Genomic DNA, 19543 nt, shown 5'->3' with positions numbered 1-19543 from the left:
CGGAGCGCGGGGATTAAGGTAAGCTTTCTTTAGGTCCCTGCATCGGGGTTGTCTCGCGCCGAACGGGGGGGGGGGTTGAAAAAAAAAAAAACCCGTTTCGGCGCGGGACAACCCCTTTAACTTTAACTATTAGACTAATGCCCCTGTGATTAAATCAGATACTTGATATGGGTCTTTGCCACACTAACAGGGCAGCTTCTAAGATCTGTAACAGTAAACTGGCCCCGGGAAGAGATATCCAATAATTCACATTTTGTGGTGTTTACTTTAAAACCCAAGAGTTTCCGGAAGGCTTCCAATATGGCAAAAATCTGTGGCAAATCAGATTTCGGTCGGGGAAGTGCTATCAAGATATCATTCACAAATAACATGTTTTTATTGTTCTCCCCTAGATCTTTATGCCCTCAATCTCAGTATTGCCCTCCAGCTTCCGTGCTAGTGGTTCGATTGCCAGATTAAATAAAAGTGGTGGTAGAGGGCAGCCTTGCCTAGTACCTTTCTGTAGAGGAAAACTTCGGGATAGAAAAACTGGTGTGTAAATTTGTGCTTGTGGAGAAGAGTAAAGTTTCCACAGATAGGAGCAAAACGGGCCTTTGAAGTCCATCTTATTTATCACCTCCCTCAGCCAAGACCACGAAACATTATCAAATGCCTTTTCAGCATCTATTGTGAGAAGGGCCAGGAAAGGATGAGCCATCGGGTGTATCTTAATATCATCTAGGACTGTCAAGGTCTTCCGTATGCTTAAAAAAGCCGAACGTCCTTTTGTAAAACCCGTCTGCATTGGGGAAACTAAATGTGGCATAATAGTGGCTAGGCGATCTGCATAATTTTGGCCATTAGTTTTAAATCAGCGTTGATTAAAAAGATTGGTCTATATGAATAAAGTCTGTGGGATCCTTACCAGGTTCGCGTAACAGCTTAACATGTGGGACATTCATGTCCGAGGGGATTGGGTTATCTCGTATTGAACAGAGTCCCGAGTAATGGAGTGGTCTGGTCCTTTAATAAATTCCCATCGGTATACCCATTTGGTCTTGGAGCTTTATTATTTCTCATATTTTTAATACCCTCTTTAATTTCCCATTGGGACACAGGTGAATTTACTATTTTACATTGTTCCCCAGTCAATGTGGGCCAGGATGTATCTGAAAATAAATCTTCCACAATGGCTGTATTCACTTGTGATTGAGAGTAGAGTTTTGACTAGAATTCAAAGAACATATTATTAATTTTTGGGGGATGGGAATGTGATTTTCCTGCAGGGTCCTTCAAGCATGTGATATTCCCTGTGTATGTGCAGGTAATTTATTGTATATATATATATATATATATATATATATATATATATATATATATATATATATATATATATATATTGTTTGTAAGAAGTTTTTATGCTTGACAAAGGCTTTTTCAAAAAAGCCGAAAGGCATTGCATAATCTTTAATAAACCTGCTTGGATTTTGGAAAACACCTCCCAAACCTGATTTTATCACTGCCTTCCGCGACTGAGGAGTGCCGTGGACCAGGCACCTCTGCGAAGTAAGTCAATACTCATCTCTATCCATACCGCTGGAGCGTCAGGAATTTCTTTTTTTGTTGCTTATCCCAGTATTCCTTCCTTTCTCTCTGGTATGTATATGCCTAGAGCCACCTCGTGACGCTCTTCTTCTGGGATGTTGAATAGACCAGTGTTATTGGATCCCTTATTGGATTTCACTGGTTGAAAGAAACCATTGGTTGTTCTCCGCTCACTAGGATTCTTGACGTATCAGGACACCAGGGGAGTCCCGTTACGTCTGGATGAGTCCTACGTATTTAATAAATCCTCAATATTACATTTCCCAAATATTGGAGCGCTATTATTCTGACCCGTGCTTTTTCAGTCAAGAACTGTTTATTATTAGTGTTGGGCCCATATACATTATAAATGCTATAGCTCTCCTTTCCTATTTTGATATTTAGAAGTAAAATCCTCTCCTCCGAATCATGCCACTGGCCTTCCACTTTAATGTTTAAGCCCTTCTTAATTAGAATCAGTGCCCCTGCTTTTGACTGCACTGCTGATGAACCATATACTTCTCCGACCCACATCCTACGCATACAGGAATAATCCTTTGCCCTTAGATGTGTTTCCTGGAGCAATGCAATGTCCATTTTCAGACGTTTTAGATGACATAGTATTACCTATTGTTTCTGTGGTGATCTAAGTCCCTTAACATTCCACGATATGATTTTTGCATATTAATGTTTTTTTTCCAGTTAGCTTTCAGGTGAAAACTGGTTGCCCAAATGGCCTCCTGCGGGTAACCAAAATTTTAAACAACCTTAAACTTTTATCTAAAATCTAGTAACCACTTATTCCTCCTCCTTCTTCCAAACCCCAATGGACTACTGATCCCTAAATTGTCAGGAACAATAGTGGTAATGATTGCAACCTCTTTTAGGGTAAAAATGCTTAACATATAGCCCAAAGAAGAACGCATGAAACGACTATCTTTAATTCCATTTCGTAAGCAGCATTAGGGTACCTTCGGACGACCGTATATTGGCCAGGTGCCGATATACAGCGTTCCTCTCTGCAGGGGGAGGAGACTGGAAGAGCCGGGAGCAGTGCACTGAGCTCCCACCACGTCTCCGCCCCTCGCCACTATTTGCAATGGGAGGGGGCGGAGCTAAGTTTAGGAGCTTAGCTCCACCCCCACCCCCTCCCATTGCAAGTAATGGCAAGGGGCAGAGAGGGGGCGGGAGCTCAGTGCACTGCTACTGGCTCTTCCAGCCTCCTCTCCCTGCAGAGAGGGACGCCGTATATCGGCATCAGGCCAATATGCGGTCGTCTGAAGGCGCCCTTAGGGAGCAAATTCTAACTAAAGTCGCCTACTAGCCGCTGTAAATACCATTAAAACAATATTGCCAACCTACTCCCTGGTGGTTCACAGTATGGAATCAAATAAAGCATAGATCCATCTTTATTCTGTATATATTATTCCTCCATTCAAGATAAATGCAACCTATATTAACTAACTAAAAAAAGCTAGGCAAATTTGTAACATATGGAATACTCTTTTTCATCTAATCTAATGTCCCATGACATTCTTTCTTAGTGTCCCCAAAGTGTCTCACCTGTGATGTCATATACTCATGACCCTGCAGGGACATCACTAGTACAGGCTTGCAACATTGTTCCTTTGGTACATGTCGTCACACCGGCTCCAGTTGTCACTTGGCGCTGGGGGGGGGGTGCATTCTCCTTGACTGTTTGGCAATCTTCTGGTAGTTTTCAAGGCTAATGCTCGTACTGCTTTTACTGGGTCTTGGAAAATAAGGGTAGTACTATTAGAGTAGAACACCTTCAGTATTGCTGGGTACAGTAGATCGAATTTTTGTTGTTTCCTATGACGTTCCGAGCAAATAGGGGAAAATGCCTTTTTTTTATGCTGGACTTCTGCCTAATAGTCCGCAAAGATCAGAATTTAATGTCGCTCAAGCTCCAACAAGTTATTGAGCCTCTTGAAGATTTGTAAAATTAGGTCTTTGTCTGAATAATCTAGGTATTTCACTAATGTAGGTCTTGGGCGTAGTCTGTTTAAGGTTTGTGTGGAAGAAGATGATCGCATGTCAGGTCTTAAGCAATGAGCACGTCCTACTTTGCATGTGTGGGCAATCCCAAGAATGCTGGGTAATGTGGACTCGCACAACTGGCGTAAGTCTTTTTGTAAATATGTTTCCGGGACTCCGACAATGCGCAAATCACTGTGTCTAGACCTGTTCTCTAGAATCTCTAGTTGCTCGCCTCAGCTGTTCTGCACATTTAGATCTAGTACTAAGTCCCGATGATATTGTTTACATCTCATATTCCACTGTTTCAATTCGGTTGCCATGTTGGGACACCGTATCATGGAGCTCACGCAACGTGCCCGACACAGTGGCCACCAAAGTCTCCTGTATGCCCGGTGAGATAAGCTTTGCTACTTCAATCGCTAAAAAATTATAGTCCAGAACTGTTGTATGTTTCATTACTAGGTTATCGTGATCAGATAATGCGGGAGACGCACGAGGACCCCCCAGTGGAGAACCATCTTTAGAAGTAACTTCCCTCGCCGGTAATGGTTTAGTCGTAGCTTTTGCTGGTGTCTCAGTTTACTTTGCTTTATTACACCTCATTTTGACCAAGAACTCCTCCATATAGTAAAGTAATATATTTAACAATTATATAAGTTGTCTCAGAAAAATCCTATACCTGCGGGAGATATTTATTTAGGTTTTCCTTGCAAGGACTTTTCTTAAACTCTTCCTCCCTTTAGGCTGGGTTCACACAGGGCAGATTTGCCGCGGTTTTGCCGCGGATTGCCGTTGCATATCCGCACTGCGGCAAAACCGCTGCGTTTGCAGTGCAATGCAGCACAAATGAGATTTGCCAAAAAGCTGTTCTCACAGGATGGATTTTTTCTGCACAGCCGCAGTGCGGAAATGCACTGCGGCGCGGTTTTAAAAGATGCAGCATGTTCATTCTTTGGTCTTTTCCGCAGCGCTTTTTTGTTCATAGACCTCTATGGACACAGCCAAAACCGCACCAAATACGCGACAAATACACGACAAAAAGTAAAAAAGCGCTGCGGAAAAAAACACGTGTGGATTTTTCCACACGAAAATCCGCAGCAAAATCCGCAAGCCCAAATTAACCTTTGAAGCAGTTTTGCTGCAGAAGCAGTTCTTCTGCAGCAAAACCGCAACGGAAAAACCGCGGCAAAACCGCAGCAAATCTGCCCTGTGTGAACCCAGCCTTATAGGTTGGTTATCTGGGTTTTATTTATTTCACTTTAAGGCTGGGTTCACACAGGGCAGTTTTGCCGCGATTTTTCCGTTGCGGTTTTGCCGCAGAAGAACTGCTTCTGCGGCAAAACCTCTTCAAAGGTTAATTTTGGCTTGCGGATTTTCGTACGGAAAAATCCGCAAGCGTTTTTTTCTGCAGTGCTTATTTTACTTTTTGCCGCGTATTTGCTGCGTATTTGGTGCGGTTTTAGCTGCGTCCATAGAGGTCTATTGACAAAAAAGCGCCGCGGAAAAGACCGTAGAATTAACATGCTGCATCTTTTACAACCGCGCCGCAGTTGCATTTCCGCACTGCGGCTGTGTGGAAAAAATCCGTCCTGTGAGAACAGCTTTTTGGTAAATCTCATTTGTGCTGCATTGCACTGCTAATGCAGCGGTTTTGCCGCAGTGCGGATATGCAACGGTAATCCGCGGCAAAACCGCAGCAAATCCACCCTGTGTGAACTCTGCCTAAAACTGTCAGAAGTTGAATTAAGTTCTGGTGACTGCAGATCCCTGGCAGGACATCAGATTACTGACTTCTGCTTTTCCCTTATATTGTTGCACAAGTGTCAAGAAAACAGAAGCTGCGACAGGAGTCAATTGTTGCACGAGTGTCAGAAACACAGAAGCTGCATCGGGACTATATTGTTGCACAAATACCAGTACAGCGGGGAGAGCGCCGTGAGTATATTGTTGCACAAGTACCAGAACAGTGGGGGCTGCGCTGGGAATATATTGTTGCACAAGTGCCAAAAGAGTCTATCCGATTTTATCACTTTTCCAGTGACAGCCTCTTATTTTAATGTGTCTCTGTGCAGGGAGGGGCGATTTAAAATCTCCCTGTCCCCTATGGGGCTTTAAAGCAGTTCCTTGCTAACAGGAAAAATGTCCAAAATGGCCGCCGCCACCACAAGGGGGGAAGGGGACACGTGTCTCCTACTGTCCTGAACTCCTGTCGGCTCACAGATGGGCCAACTGGTTGCTGCAGAGGTATTGTCAAAGCCTGCTTTGGTGGGACTCGGTGAAGTTCCGTTCCCCTGCAGTGATCAACTCACGTGGGACTCCCAACAGGACTGTGTTCACCGAGGGAGCTGGTAACAGTGGTGCTATGGAGGCGGGTCTGCCGTGCGGCCGGCAACTAGGCTAATAAGGTTGGCGCTGCTGTCTCTCTCTTTACCCTCCGGTGCTTCACACAGCCTCTCTGAAGCAGTGAGGCAGCACTTCAACACGGGGAGCCAACAGTAGCTATGGATAGAGAGATATCTGGAGTGGGGGTGCCAGGGCTCTTCATCCCTGCTGCTCACTCCATGGCGCCGGAACCAGAAGTCAGGACAACATTTTTAAAAATGCAGGTAACTGCGGCATCTGTGTTTTTGTGCTCAATGGGGCCAGTGGTAGCAGCACTGACCCCATTGAGAACATACAGTAAAGATCGTGATCCTCTGCCACAGCTACAGTATGCTCCATTGAAAGCAATGGGCTGCCAGCAAGCCTTGCAGTGATTGGCTGAGCACTGTCACCAATCAGAGGCAGCTCTCAGCTGTCATTCAATAGCTAAGAGCTGCCTCTGATTGGTCACAGTGCTCAGCCAATCAGAGGCAGCCCTTTCAGCAGATGGGGATTTCAAATCCCTGCCTGCTGAAAGCACTTTAGAGCAGTGCAGGAGAAGACCCGGCTGGACGTGCCTGAGCCCCGGCAGCTTCGGAGAGATGAGTATATATATTTTTTTATTTTTTACACATTTTATGGATGATTTTTTAGGGAAGGGTTTATATATTTAAAGCCCTTCCCTGAAAATCACTGCAGGGCTTGCTGGCAGCCCATTGCCCTAGAGCCAGTTACATTGAATTCAATTGGAGAACATTGCGGATATCTTCATCTCCGCGGGGAGTCCTTTTGTCACTGGACAGTGTGACAATGCTGTCACAGTGTTCAGTGACAAGGTGACTCCAGAGGATCGGGATGTTCTCTGTATGTCAATGGGGCCGCCACTACTGGCGCCGGCCCCATTGACCAAAGGTGAAACCCTTGGATGTGACAGCATCCAGTGGTTTCACATCTAAGGATTCCCCTGCTGCAGCTGTCACAGCCGCAGCAGGGGATAGCTGGCAGCGCACTTTTTGTGTGGAAAAGCTTGGCCAAGTGCACTTTTTTCTGCGTGCCGCCCGCTTTGGTCATGCACATTTTTGAATGCATGTGAGTCCTCAAGAGGTTAAAAGGCTATTTTGCCTAATGAGGTCCATATTGCATTCACAAAGGGAACGTACTCTTTCTGTAACGTCATCTCTCTCCGCAATATAATCATAGAGGGCTGAAGGGTTACCATGACAACCAGATGCCAGATAATGCCAGATGATCATTGTTGTAAGTGATAAGGCATTGCAGTACATCTGCATTATCAAAGTGATCAAAGCTGTTATGGTTCAAGTCCTCTACCAAGACATAAAAAATGTTAAAAAACTAAAAAAATAGTGTGAAAAAAACATGCAAAAAACAAATTACAAGCAAACACTTTTTTGTGCATTTTTCCCTTTGTATAAAAAAATCCCACATATTTGGTATCATCATATCCGTAATGACCTGTACAATAAATTGAACACTTTACTTTTGTCTTTTACAGAAAAAGGTGTAGAAAAAAAAAAACTAAAAGCAGAGGCAAAATGCTTATTTTGCTTGTTTTGCCTCTCATAAAATACAATAAAAATGATCAAAAAAGCCATAAAAGTGAAAGTGAAAAGAAAACCCAAAATAATAGTTTTGGTATTGTTGTAATCGTAGTGAACCGCAAAAAAATGTATTATATTATTTAGGCCTTAGTCAGACGGGCGTTTTTAGCCGCGATTTGCGCATGCGCATGCGTCCGGCGATTTTATAAAACCATTGCTTTGCAATGGTATCGGACACATGAGCGCTTTTTATGCGCTCGTCCGATAAATTATAGAACAAAAAATCGCAGATCGCACCTATTCCTGTTCTCTTCTGTATATGCGCTCAATGGGGCCGGCGGCAGCAGCGCCGACCCCATTGAGAACATATAGAAGACAAATCATTCTTCTCTGCCACAGCTGTAACAGCTGTGGCAGAGAAGAACGATGTTTGCCCATTGAATTCAATGGAGCGGCAATACAGCCGCTCCATTGAAAGCAATGGGCTGCCGGCGTGCGCGGGGTGAATTGTCGGGAAGGGGTTAAATATATAAGCCCTTCCCTGCAATTCATCCTAAAATGTGTTAAAATAAAAAAAAATTGTATACTCACCTTTCCGCTGCAGCCGGAGTCCAGCCGCGGCCGCTGTCAGTTCTCCTGAACTGCTTCTCGGCACTATTCAGCCGGCGGGGCTTTAAAATCCCCGCCTGCTGAATGATCTGCCTCTGATTGGTCACAGCCCTGACCAATCAGAGGCCGGTTTCACTCACACACCCATTCATGAATTCATGAATGGGTGAGTGACTGCTGCCTCTCAGCGCTGAGCCAATCAGGGGCAGGTCTGACTCACATCCATTCATGAATTCATGAATGGGTGTGAGTGAGGCATGCCTCTGATTGGCTCAGCGCTGAGCCAATCAGGGGGCAGGTCTGACTCACACCCCCTTCACACCCACTGCAGGACGGCCGCACGGAGCTCCGGCTGCCGGGAGAAGGTGAGTGTACAATTTTTTTTTATTTTAACACATTTTAGGATGAATTGCAGGGAAGGGCTTATATATTTAAGCCCTTACCGACAATTCATCCCGGGCTCGCCCGCAGCGCATTGCTTTAAATGGAGGCGGCTCTATTGCCGTCTCCATTGAATGCAATGCGCTGGACAGCTCCGGCCCGTTTCTAATGAAACGCGGCTAGGAGCAGATTTTTGGGCGATTTGCGGGCATCTTGCGCGCACCGGTCACGCGATTTGCAAATGCGCATCCGTCATGCGATCCGCGAATCGCGCGAAAAAACGCCCGTCTGACTAAGGCCTTAAAGACAAACAAACACAAAAACAATGGTAGAATTTGTGTCTTTTCTCCCCCTGCTCTCAAAAAAAATTAATAGATGTTTTACAATACAGTGTTTGCACAGAAAAATGGTAGCAATAGAAACTACAGTTTGCCACGCAAAAAACATTCAGCTATGTCAACGGAAAAATAAAAAGTTATGACTTTTGAAAAGTAAAGATAAAAATCCTCCCAAAATCGCTGGGCCAAAATATGCTATGACCTTAAGAGCTTAAACTATGGAATATCCAACACTAAGAGATGGTAATGCCAGAGATAATGATAGCATATAAAAAGGGTTAGATTGTTAGGTGATGCCATAATGCAAATACTGGCAGTCAGCATTCTCCTTTATATAGCAGCTAGTCATAAGAGGTTAATCTTATCAGACCAAATGTTTCCTATATAAGGAATATATATTTCAAATGGAAGATCTCGGAAAAAGACGAGATGAAATCTTCATCTCAGAGGTTCTTCAGTGGTAATAGGTTATTTTCAATACAGAAAAAGAACAAAAAAAACCCCCACTATGCCTAGATCTGTCCTCTTGGCACTATGTCTGGCACTATTCTACTGGCATTGACACTATGTCTGGTATTATTCTACTGGTATTGGCACTGTGTGGTACGATTCTACTGGTACTATGTCTGGTACTATTCTACTGGTATTGGCACTATGTCTGGTACTATTCTACTGCTATTGGCACTATATCTGGCACTATTCCACTGGTATTGGCACTATATCTGGTACTATTCTACTTGCCTTAGCACTATGTCTGGAACTATTTTACTTGTATTGGCACTATGTCTGGTACTATTCGACTGCTATTGGCACTATGTCTGGTACTATTCTACTGCTATTGGCACTATATCTGGCACTATTCCACTGGTATTGGCACTATATCTGGTACTATTCTACTTGCCTTAGCACTATGTCTGGAACTATTTTACTTGTATTGGCACTATGTCTGGTACTATTCTACTGGTATTGGCACTATATCTGATACTATTCTACTTTTATTGGCACTATATCTGGTACTATTCTACTGTATTGTTGCCTTCACAGAGTAGACGTAGCTAAAACTTATATTTTATTAGTTCAATTTAAAATAATAGGGCTCAAGACACACAATGAACACGCCCCATTGCCATATGAATGGAAGTGTGGCGAAAATAGGGAAAGGCAGGAGAGTTCATTGGAACTTGTGGTACCCCTAATATAGTGTAGTGGAAAGCCTGCTCAAAGTAGTTTCCCAATAGGTTACGCTAGATAGACTTTAGAATAGATCTAGCAGACACCCAGAGAGAGGAAAATTGCGTGTTTCTAGGGTGTTTGTTATTAGTCACAATTAGATGGTGGATTTGTCGTGGCTTATAGTAACCATTTTAGCCTAACCTTTTGCTTTTGCGCAGCAGTTTTTCTGCATGCACTCTAAAATTGCACTCTAAAATTGGGGCATTGCTATCATAGTAATCCCCTCTCATCGACGGGGGATGGTAGTTTTCTATCTATAAAGAATCTCTTTTTGGTCACACTAAACTACTACTTATTTAAAAAAAAAACCCTTTTTTTCTTTATGATTCCTGATGAGCTGTCATTATCGACAGCGAAATGCGTAGAACCACGAACCACACTATGAATCATGAAAAATTTGTTGCTCAACTGTTTACTATAAACCACGACAAATCCACCATCTAATTGTGACTAATAACAAACACCCTAGAAAGACGCAATTTTCCTCTCTCTGGGTGTCTGCTAGATCTATTCTAAAGTCTATCTAGCGTAACCTATTGGGACACTACTTTGAGCAGGATTTCCTCTACACTATATTAGGGGTACCACAAGTTCCAATGAACTCTCCTGCCTTTCCCTATTTTCGCCACACTTCCATTCATATGGCAATGGGGCGTGTTCATTGTGTGTCTTGAGCCCTATTATTTTAAATTGAACTAATAAAATATAAGTTTTAGCTACGTCTACTCTGTGAAGGGTTCGAAATTACAGTAGACTGTTTGCCTCTGTGAAATTATTCTACTGTATTGGCACTATATATATTGCACTATTCTACTGGTATTGGCACTATGTCTGTTATTATTCTACTTGTATTGGCACTATGTCTGGTACTATTCTACTGGTATTGGCACTATATGTGTGTGAGGATTTTGTTTGTGCCTAAAGCTAAGGCTATGTTTTTTTATTTGCTGTGCTTTTTAATAAACACAGGTGAAGCCTGTATGTGTACTATACCTGGTGTCTTGGTCTCTGACTGCCGTTCACACTGCAACCCTGCACTCTACCTGAGTTGACTGTCCCAGAATGTGGTACTATTCTACTTGTATTGGCACTATATCTGGTACTATTCTACTGGTATTGGCACTACATCTGGTACTATTCTACTTGTAGTGGCACTATATATGGTACTATTCTACTTGTATTGGCACTATATATGGTACTATTCTACTGGTATTGGCACTATATCTGGTTCTATTCTACTTGTATTGGCACTATATCTGGTACTATTCTACTTGTATTGGCACTATATATGGTACTATTCTACTTGTATTTGCACTACATCTGGTACTATTCTACTGGTATTGGCACTACATCTGGTACTATTCTACTGGTATTGGCACTATATCTGGTTCTATTCTACTTGTATTGGCACTATATCTGGTACCATTCTACTTGTATTGGCACTATATCTGGTTCTATTCTACTTGTATTGGCACTATGTCTTTAGGAAAAGTAAAGGGGTCACAACTCGATTATTCAATTTAAGCATAAACGTATGTAACCCCCTGTGTAGTGTAACTAATGACACATCTGTACCGCACAAAGGTTAAATTTGGCACAACCATTTCTTAGGTCCTAAATAGAAAAAGTAAAGGGGTCACAATTTGATTATTTAATTTTAAGTGTGAAAAACTGCACAAAAATCTGCCATACATGAGAAAGTTATTTTCTCAGAAACCATAAAGCCTAGGAAAATGATTTGTATTAGTTCACCATTATGTGTATATACTTAGAATATAACTGACCTCCGTGTGTTTATACCAAGGAGACTCTAATGATTCTCTATGTATATATACTCAGCCGAATACAACTGACCTCTGTGGGTATATACTAAAGAGAATATAACTGACCTCTGTGGGTATATATTGAGGAGAATATAACTGACCTGTGTGTATATACTAGGGAGAATCTAACTGACCTCTGTTTGTATATACTAGGAGAATATAACTAACCTCTGTGTGCTTTTACTGTGGAGAATAATACTGACCTTTGTGCATATACTGCGGAGTATCTAACTGACCTCTGTTTGTATATACTGTAAGGCTGTATAAGGAAACGGCCATGGACTGCAGGGATAGAGCATGCCTTTAAGTCCAAGAAGGGGCTGCAATCTTCAGTCTGGGGGTAAATTTGAATAAAAAGGGGTGATACCTTTAAATGTAAAAAGTGAGGAGAGTGGGAGGGGTGGCACATTCTGCAGAGGGACCTTGGTACATGCAGTCTGAGGAGAATCTAACACTCCTCTATGTGTATACATAATTTATTCCTTGGTTCCTCTGAAGTAACCATGACTCCATAAAATTTTCTTTGCGAACAACTGCTAAACACCTATAACAAATTAACTTGGGCGAAGCCAGGTATATCAGCTAGTAATTATATATGTACAGCTATAACTATATCTACACTTTAGGCATATTTGGGGTGTTTCAAATCATATAAAAATAATGAAGTACTTCACAGAACTATGAGATGCCACACTGGAATCTCAGTGTAAATCAAGAGCAAACAAAAAGGGAGTATCCGGCATGCATAGTGTATGTAATATAGTCTATTTTTGAACAGAGCATTTTTTTGTTTAAATGAGGAAGTTGTCTGTTACATCAACCGCAAAGCAAATTGTGTTCTTATTTGCAAAAGCTTAGCAAAGATACTTTAACCTTTTTATAATAAGTTGTAGATTAAAGATTTTAAACAATAATAATAATCTTTATTTGTATAGCTCCAACTTATCCCACAGTGCTTTTAAAACATAGGGGAACATAGACAATTAAACATAAACAATTACAGGTAGTGGTCAATTATTGGTAATAAGGGCTTACTTACAACATGGGGAAAGATGAAGCAAGAAGTACAGGAGTGGGAGATGTACACGGTAGGCAGAGTGGAGAAGTGTGGGGTGTCGCGGAATGAAGTACGCGGATTGGGTGATGTATGGACAGGAGGGAAGTGATGTACTGTGGTGCAGTGCCATGGAGGGCTTTGTGGGTGAGGAGTTTGAATTGAGCTCTTTAGTGGATGGGCAGCCAATGCAGTGACTGGCAGAGTGTGGAGGCGTCCGAGAAGCGGCTGGATAGGAAGATGAGCCTAGCTGCAGCATTTAATGTGAATTGGAGAGGAGCGAGTCTGGTGCGGGGAAGGCGGATTAGTAGCAAGTTACAACAGTTGAGCCGAGGGTGGATGAGGTGAGAAACGGACAGATTTTTGCAATCTTCCTGAGGTGCAGGTAGCATGTTCATGCAAGAGATTGGATGTATGGGGTAAAGGAAAGGTCAGAATCCAGTATGACCCCAAGATAGCGGCCGTACTGTCTGGGGGTTATTATGATACCGGATACTAATATGGAGATATCAGGGGTAATATGCAGTAGAGTTTTATTTTAGCATATATCTTGCATATATATTACTATACAGTTGTTGTAATTCAGAATATATATATATATATATATATATATATATATATATATAAATATATATATAGTGGCAAGTTGGGGTTACTTACCTATCGGATCGCCATCTTTCAGTCAGGATGGTTGGCACACATGCATAAAAGGCTCATGAGACTTGGAGTTTCTTTTAAGTTCTGGCACCTGATAGTATTTTTTCCATCTACAGCACATGCAATACATCATACATACAATCCTCAGGGTTCATAACCCACAGGGTCTCCGTCACCACTCCTCACATAGGGAATTTAAAGGCATACTTCTCTGTCAGACTTGGGATGGGCCCCGACTGGTCTATGGCAGACCCCAGGCTCCTAGTTCCTGATGCGGCATCTTCTCACTGCCTCTCAATCTGGCTGTCAGCCAACTTCCCCCCGTGTATGGCAGGAATTGACACTTTTCTGTAAAGCATAGCAAGTGGACGTTAGAAAGAAAAGCTAGTTACTATGATACATGCTCTCACACTGGAATAAGTTATGCATCTTCTGGATATAGTGATATGGAGTATACTAGTATAACCTGGGCATCTCCTGTATTTAATTATATATGTACAGCAAGTAAAAGTTATACATCTCCTGTATATAGTAATAGATCATGCTGGTATAACCTGGGCATTTTCTGTATAAAATTATATATGTATTGCTGGTATAAGTTATACATCTCCCTGCAAATAATGATATAGAGCATGCTGGTACAACTTGGGTATCTCCTTTATATAATTATATATGTACATCTGGTATAAGTTATACATCCTATATATAATGACATGGATCATGCTGGTATACCTTGGGAATTTTCTGTATATAATTATATATGTACATCTGTTTTACGTTATGTATCTCCTGTATATAGCGATAAAAACCATGCTAACATACTCTGGGTATCTGCTGTATATAATTATATACCGTATGTACAGCTGGTATACGTTATACATCTTCCTGTGCATAATGATATGAAGCATGCTGGTACAACTTGGGTATCTTCTGTATATAATCATATATGTACATCTGGTATAAACCATACATCTTGTATATAGTGATATGAACGATGCCGATATACCCTGGGTATCTTCTGTATATAATTATATACAGGTGCAGGTCAACTAAAACCAAACACAGTCATTGTGCTCAGAGGCCCTCTACAGGCTTCTCTTGCCACTGCATTATCACAGTATGCATACAGGTGCTTTTGACTGCAGGTTTTATGGTTTAGGTATGGGTACAGGTACAGATGATTGCAGGTTGTATGGTTTAGGTAAGGGTACAGGTACAGATAACTGCAAGCTGTATGGCTTATGTATGGGTACATGTACAGATGATTGCAGACTGGGTGGTTTAGGTAAAGGTGCAAATGAGTACAGGCTGTTATGGTTTAGGTATGGCTACAGGTACAGTTGACTGCAGGTTGTATGCTTTAAGTATGTGTACAAGTACAGATGACTGCAGGCTATATGGTTTAGGTATGGGTACAGGTACAGATGACTGCAGGCTGTATGGTTTACATATGGGTACAGGTACAGATGACTGCAGGGTATATGGTTTAGATATAGGAACAGGTACAGATGACTGCAGACTAGATTGTTTAGGTATGGATACAGATGCAAATGAGTACAAGGTGTATGGTTTAGCTATGGGTACAGGTGCAGATGACTGCAGGCTGTATGTTTTGGGTCTTGAGGAATAACTTTAAACTGGATACTGATCTGAAAAATAATAATAAACAACAATGTATGTCACCAGTAAGAGAGATCAAAAGAAGAGAGGGGTGGAGGGACTCCTAATAAAGATGTAATCCTAATAGTCAGAGTAGTAGGTGCTGCTAGTTCCATTACCGCTACCATAGGTAATGGGGCATAGAAATGCTTAATTATTAACCTTCCGTCAGGCGCAACCGATCTGTCAGGCACAGCACATGTATTTTATTTTCGTCTTCCCACGCTAGGCAGCATTGGCGACTATTGCGTCCCTTTTTACTTCCTGTTTATACCCGTGTTCACCAGTTTGCTCTCTGTCTTTCCCAGGAGAAGTTATTTGAGTTTTGATTTGACCATTTTCTTAACTTCAATTCATTTTTTTTCTTTAACAATATTTTTTTATTGAATTTTCAATAGTACATTTAAGGACATAGCAGTATTATAAGTAGATTTCTCATCATGTTACAATTTTATAGCTACTAGTCTTTTATCAATAAAGTTATGAACTTGTAATAAAATAATGACAATCAGATGTTAACGTGCGTTGCATTTTTCATTGTTATTGTTGGAAAGAACATTACTCAAGAGAAGACAATGGCCTGACCAGGGCCAATTCACCATATAGAAAGGGATTGATAAGTGTAGGGAAGAGTAGGAAGGGGGGGGGGATTCTCTCTCAGGGCTGGTACCCTAAGGGGCAAAGATACCAGAAATCTGGAATTAGGTTAATAGACTTAACTCGGCTGTGGGAAAGGTATAATTTATCCATGGAGTCCAGATACTGAGGAATTTATCTCCTTTATCTTCCGTTATCGAGGTTAGTTTTTCCATTTATGAGATACCAATTTATTCGGCGTTTAACTTCGGAAAAATCCAGAGTAGCCTTACGCCAGGAATGAGCGATAGTTTGTTTTGTAGCTAGGAAGGTAAATGAAATAAATTTTCTGGAATTTGGGGGTATATTCTCGATTTTTTTCTTTTCTATTCAACAGGGCCTCCCATGGATTTTTGCGCAAGTTATGAAACGTTGCTGAATAGATTAAAGAGTACGTCCTAATCCAAAGTCGTTTGACTCTAGGGCAGGACCACCATATATGGAGCATGGGGACGAACAGCCTCGGAAACAATCTTTTGAATAACTGGGGACCGCATGTGCAATTCGGATGGGGACTAGATACCAACGCAGCAGAATTTCATATGAAGTTTCCAGCATTAGTATGTTACGGGCACCGCTGTTGGTAGATCTCCAAATCTGAGACCACTACTCCTTGCTCAGAACATCCCCTAGATCCCGCTCCCATTTAGTTACATAAGGTAATTGTATGCGGAATTTGTTGTGAACAAGGTTCGAATATATTTGGGAGATGAGGCCTTTTGCCTGAGGGTATTTAAGGCAGTAGGATTCAAAGGGGGTGAGGGAGTACGGAGGTTTTGTGCTCTTCAATAGGGAAGTTGACCAATTTTTTAATTGTAAGTAGCGGAATATTTCTGCTGATGGTAAGTCCTTATTCATCTGTAGGATGGGAAACACAGTCACCCCTTCTTTTGAAAGTAAATGCTGTAGTTTGGTAATACCTCTATTTGTCCAATTCAATTCATTTTTTTACATGAAAATGGTATTATGTATTGAATATCAGATTTACTTACAATTTTCTAATAATTAATAATTAAAATTAGTTAATTATATTAGTTTTTTAATTTGGATTTTTCATCTTTAAACATCCATAAAAATGTTATTGATTAGTTCACAGTGAATGGATGCAGGCTGGTGTCCAGGAGAGATCTCCAGCGCGCTCCGTCTCCATTCACTGAACGACTATAGCTGCTATGTGAAAGTGCAGGAGTAATAGTCTTTGAGACAGCTGTCATGTGCTTATGGTCCTGTGTAAAGTAACCCTAAATGTAAAGTTAGGGCCGTAGCATAGGCCTGCAGGGCTGTGGGTGGAGGCCCCCATGACAGAGTTATCAGGGAAGTGGGAAGGAGAGGGTTAACAGTGAACAAGAGAGAGGGAGATGGCAAGGCGATGGGTGGAGCTACGAAAGTGTGGGAGAAACTGGGGTGGATTTACAAAAGTGCGGGCGAAAACCATTGGAAGACATTAGAGGAGAAGAGGACACAGCCAGAAAACAAGGAAGTCCCACCCTTCTGCCCTATAAGAAGATATAATTTTAGGGCATGGTATGGTTAATTTTAGTATTTGGAGAAACTTGCTGGGAATGTATAGCATTGTCATGGCAGCGGCAAATGGGGGTCTTCCTTGGAGTCAGTATAAAATTTGATAGGGGTGGAAGGCAGGCGGTGGATAGTCACCTTATCCCCTTTGATTAATGGTTGCTGTTGGGTCTGTCGTCTCTTAGCTCTGACAGGGCGGAGTCCTTGCAGAGATGGTGGTGTGTCTAGCCTTGTAAAGGCTAGTGGGTCTCTGAGTCAAGAGGTGTGCTGCTTCAGGCAATTGGGATATGTACCTTAAATGGTGAGGCAACACATTTTGGGGCTCCAAGGCCCTTCGCTCTTTTTGGTGGGAAAAGTTAATTATTGTTGAAGGTTGAATTGAGTTAATTCTATATTAATTATATGTAAATTTTGTTTGTAATAAATTGGCTGCTATGGCAAAATTATCCAAAAAAATAATAGGTGTTGGTCGTTATCCTGGCATAGGAGGTGGTGGTTGTAGTGGATAAAAGGTTTGAAGGCTACAGGTGGAAAGGACTCCACCCGGGTTATACCCGGGTCATGTAATAACTACCACTGTGTAGAGCAGGTGTCTGACTACTATATGATTACAGCATTATTTTGAGGTATCCTAGAGCTAAACCTCTGTGTCTAATTAAGCCCCCTCCCTTGTTGATACGGTGCCTGTGAAATGATAGATAGATAGATAGATAGATAGATAGATAGAGGTGTGCATTTATTTTTTTTATGTGTAGAAGGGGGGGGGGGGAGATGAGTTTTGGAGCTCATGCCCCTAATCTATCAGACTTTAGCAACATCCCTGGTTGCTAGTGCCATATGGACCAGTGATGCTACAGAAAGCTTTGAGCAGACCACAGACTGCAGTCATCAAGTTCGGTAAAGGGGATTGTATTCATAAGAGGAGGTATAGTTGGGAGCTGCTTCTGAAGAGATGCAACAGCTTGCAGAGGAGCTGCTGCTGGGGAGAGAGATTGAAGAGGACAGTGGAACCTGAACCCCTGGGTGTGAGAGGGACTGTTGTAACAGCACAAAGAGCACTGAGCAAAGGATCCCAAGACCACTTGCTACAAAGAGGGAGAAGGTAGTTGTGTTACAGATACGACCTGCTGGAGATAATGGATTGCGTCCTGAAACCAAAGGAATCGTAGTAGAGTTGCATTCCTGACCTTGGGACTAGCCTGAGTGGATTGTAGCAGTCATACCTGTTCAACATATTAATCACAATATTAGGTGTGCACACCTTTAGAGACTCAGCTAGTAGACAACAGGCCTGTTGCATAAGGGGATAGTCGACTAAAGGACTTGGATTGGTTAGTGAAGTTCCATTGCTCATTATTATGTCATTACTTCTTTGCATTACTTAGTTCTTAAATAAAAGATGCATATTTGCAAAATTAATAAGACCCAGGGCAACAAGGAGGGCAAGGGGAAGAACAAAGAGTCAGCAATAGTAGATAGTGACGCCTACTTTAAGAGACGAGCATAAACAATCCAGCAGGGTAAAGTGAAATACAGCAAGGTGTAAGAGGGTGCAAAGAAGATGCGATCGAACTGGAAGTACTGTAGATAGGTGCAGGAGCATTGATAAATAGTGAGTTGCAAGCCAAACCATGTCTCCCACCATATCACAATCCCTCCCAACAGAACCATGTGTCCTCCATTGCAAAATCCCTCTCTCATAGCTACATCTTCCATCCATATCACAGTCTCTCCTCTTCACAGAGCCATGTCTGCTTCTCACATCACAGTCTCTCCTCTTCACAGAGCCATGTCTGCTTCTCACATCCCAGTCTCTCCTCTTCTCAGGGCCATGTCTGCTCCTCACATCACAGTCTCTCCTCCTCACAGAGCCATGTCTTCCCTCACATCACAGTCTCTCCTCTTCACAGAGCCATGTCTGCTTCTTACATTACAGTCTCTCCTCTTCACTGAACAATGTCTGCTCCTCACATCACAATCGCTCCTATTCACAGAGCCATGTCTGCTCCTCACATCACAATCGCTCCTCTTCACAGAGCCATGTCTGCCCTCACATCACAGTCTGTCCTCTTCTCAGAGCCTTGTCTGACCCTCATATCACAGTCTCTCCTCTTCACAGAGCCATGTCTGCCCCTCACATCACAGTCTCTC

The 19543-nt window shown here is 42.2% G+C and overlaps 1 protein-coding gene across 7 annotated transcripts in view; it reads left to right on the top strand.

The window, feature by feature from the left end:
- ST6GAL1 (ST6 beta-galactoside alpha-2,6-sialyltransferase 1) overlaps positions 1 to 19543 on the top strand; it is a 93597-nt gene that overhangs the window by 48375 nt on the left and 25679 nt on the right. The window contains exon 2 of one of the 7 annotated variants that reach the window (XM_066598206.1): positions 16212 to 16533. The exons of 4 other annotated variants lie outside the window; for them this stretch is intronic. The gene's annotated coding sequence lies outside the window, so the exon portion shown is untranslated. Of the gene's footprint in view, positions 1 to 4026; positions 4107 to 5478; positions 5500 to 16211; positions 16534 to 19543 lie in introns of those variants that run through there. 2 more of the 7 variants (XM_066598207.1, XM_066598208.1) reach the window with 2 other exon arrangements.

This window comes from Eleutherodactylus coqui, chromosome 1 (assembly GCF_035609145.1).
Source record: "Eleutherodactylus coqui strain aEleCoq1 chromosome 1, aEleCoq1.hap1, whole genome shotgun sequence".
Classification (NCBI taxonomy): Eukaryota; Metazoa; Chordata; class Amphibia; order Anura; family Eleutherodactylidae; genus Eleutherodactylus; species Eleutherodactylus coqui.
The sequence above is the reverse complement of the archived record's forward strand: the minus strand, read 5'-3'. Positions and strand labels throughout refer to the sequence as shown.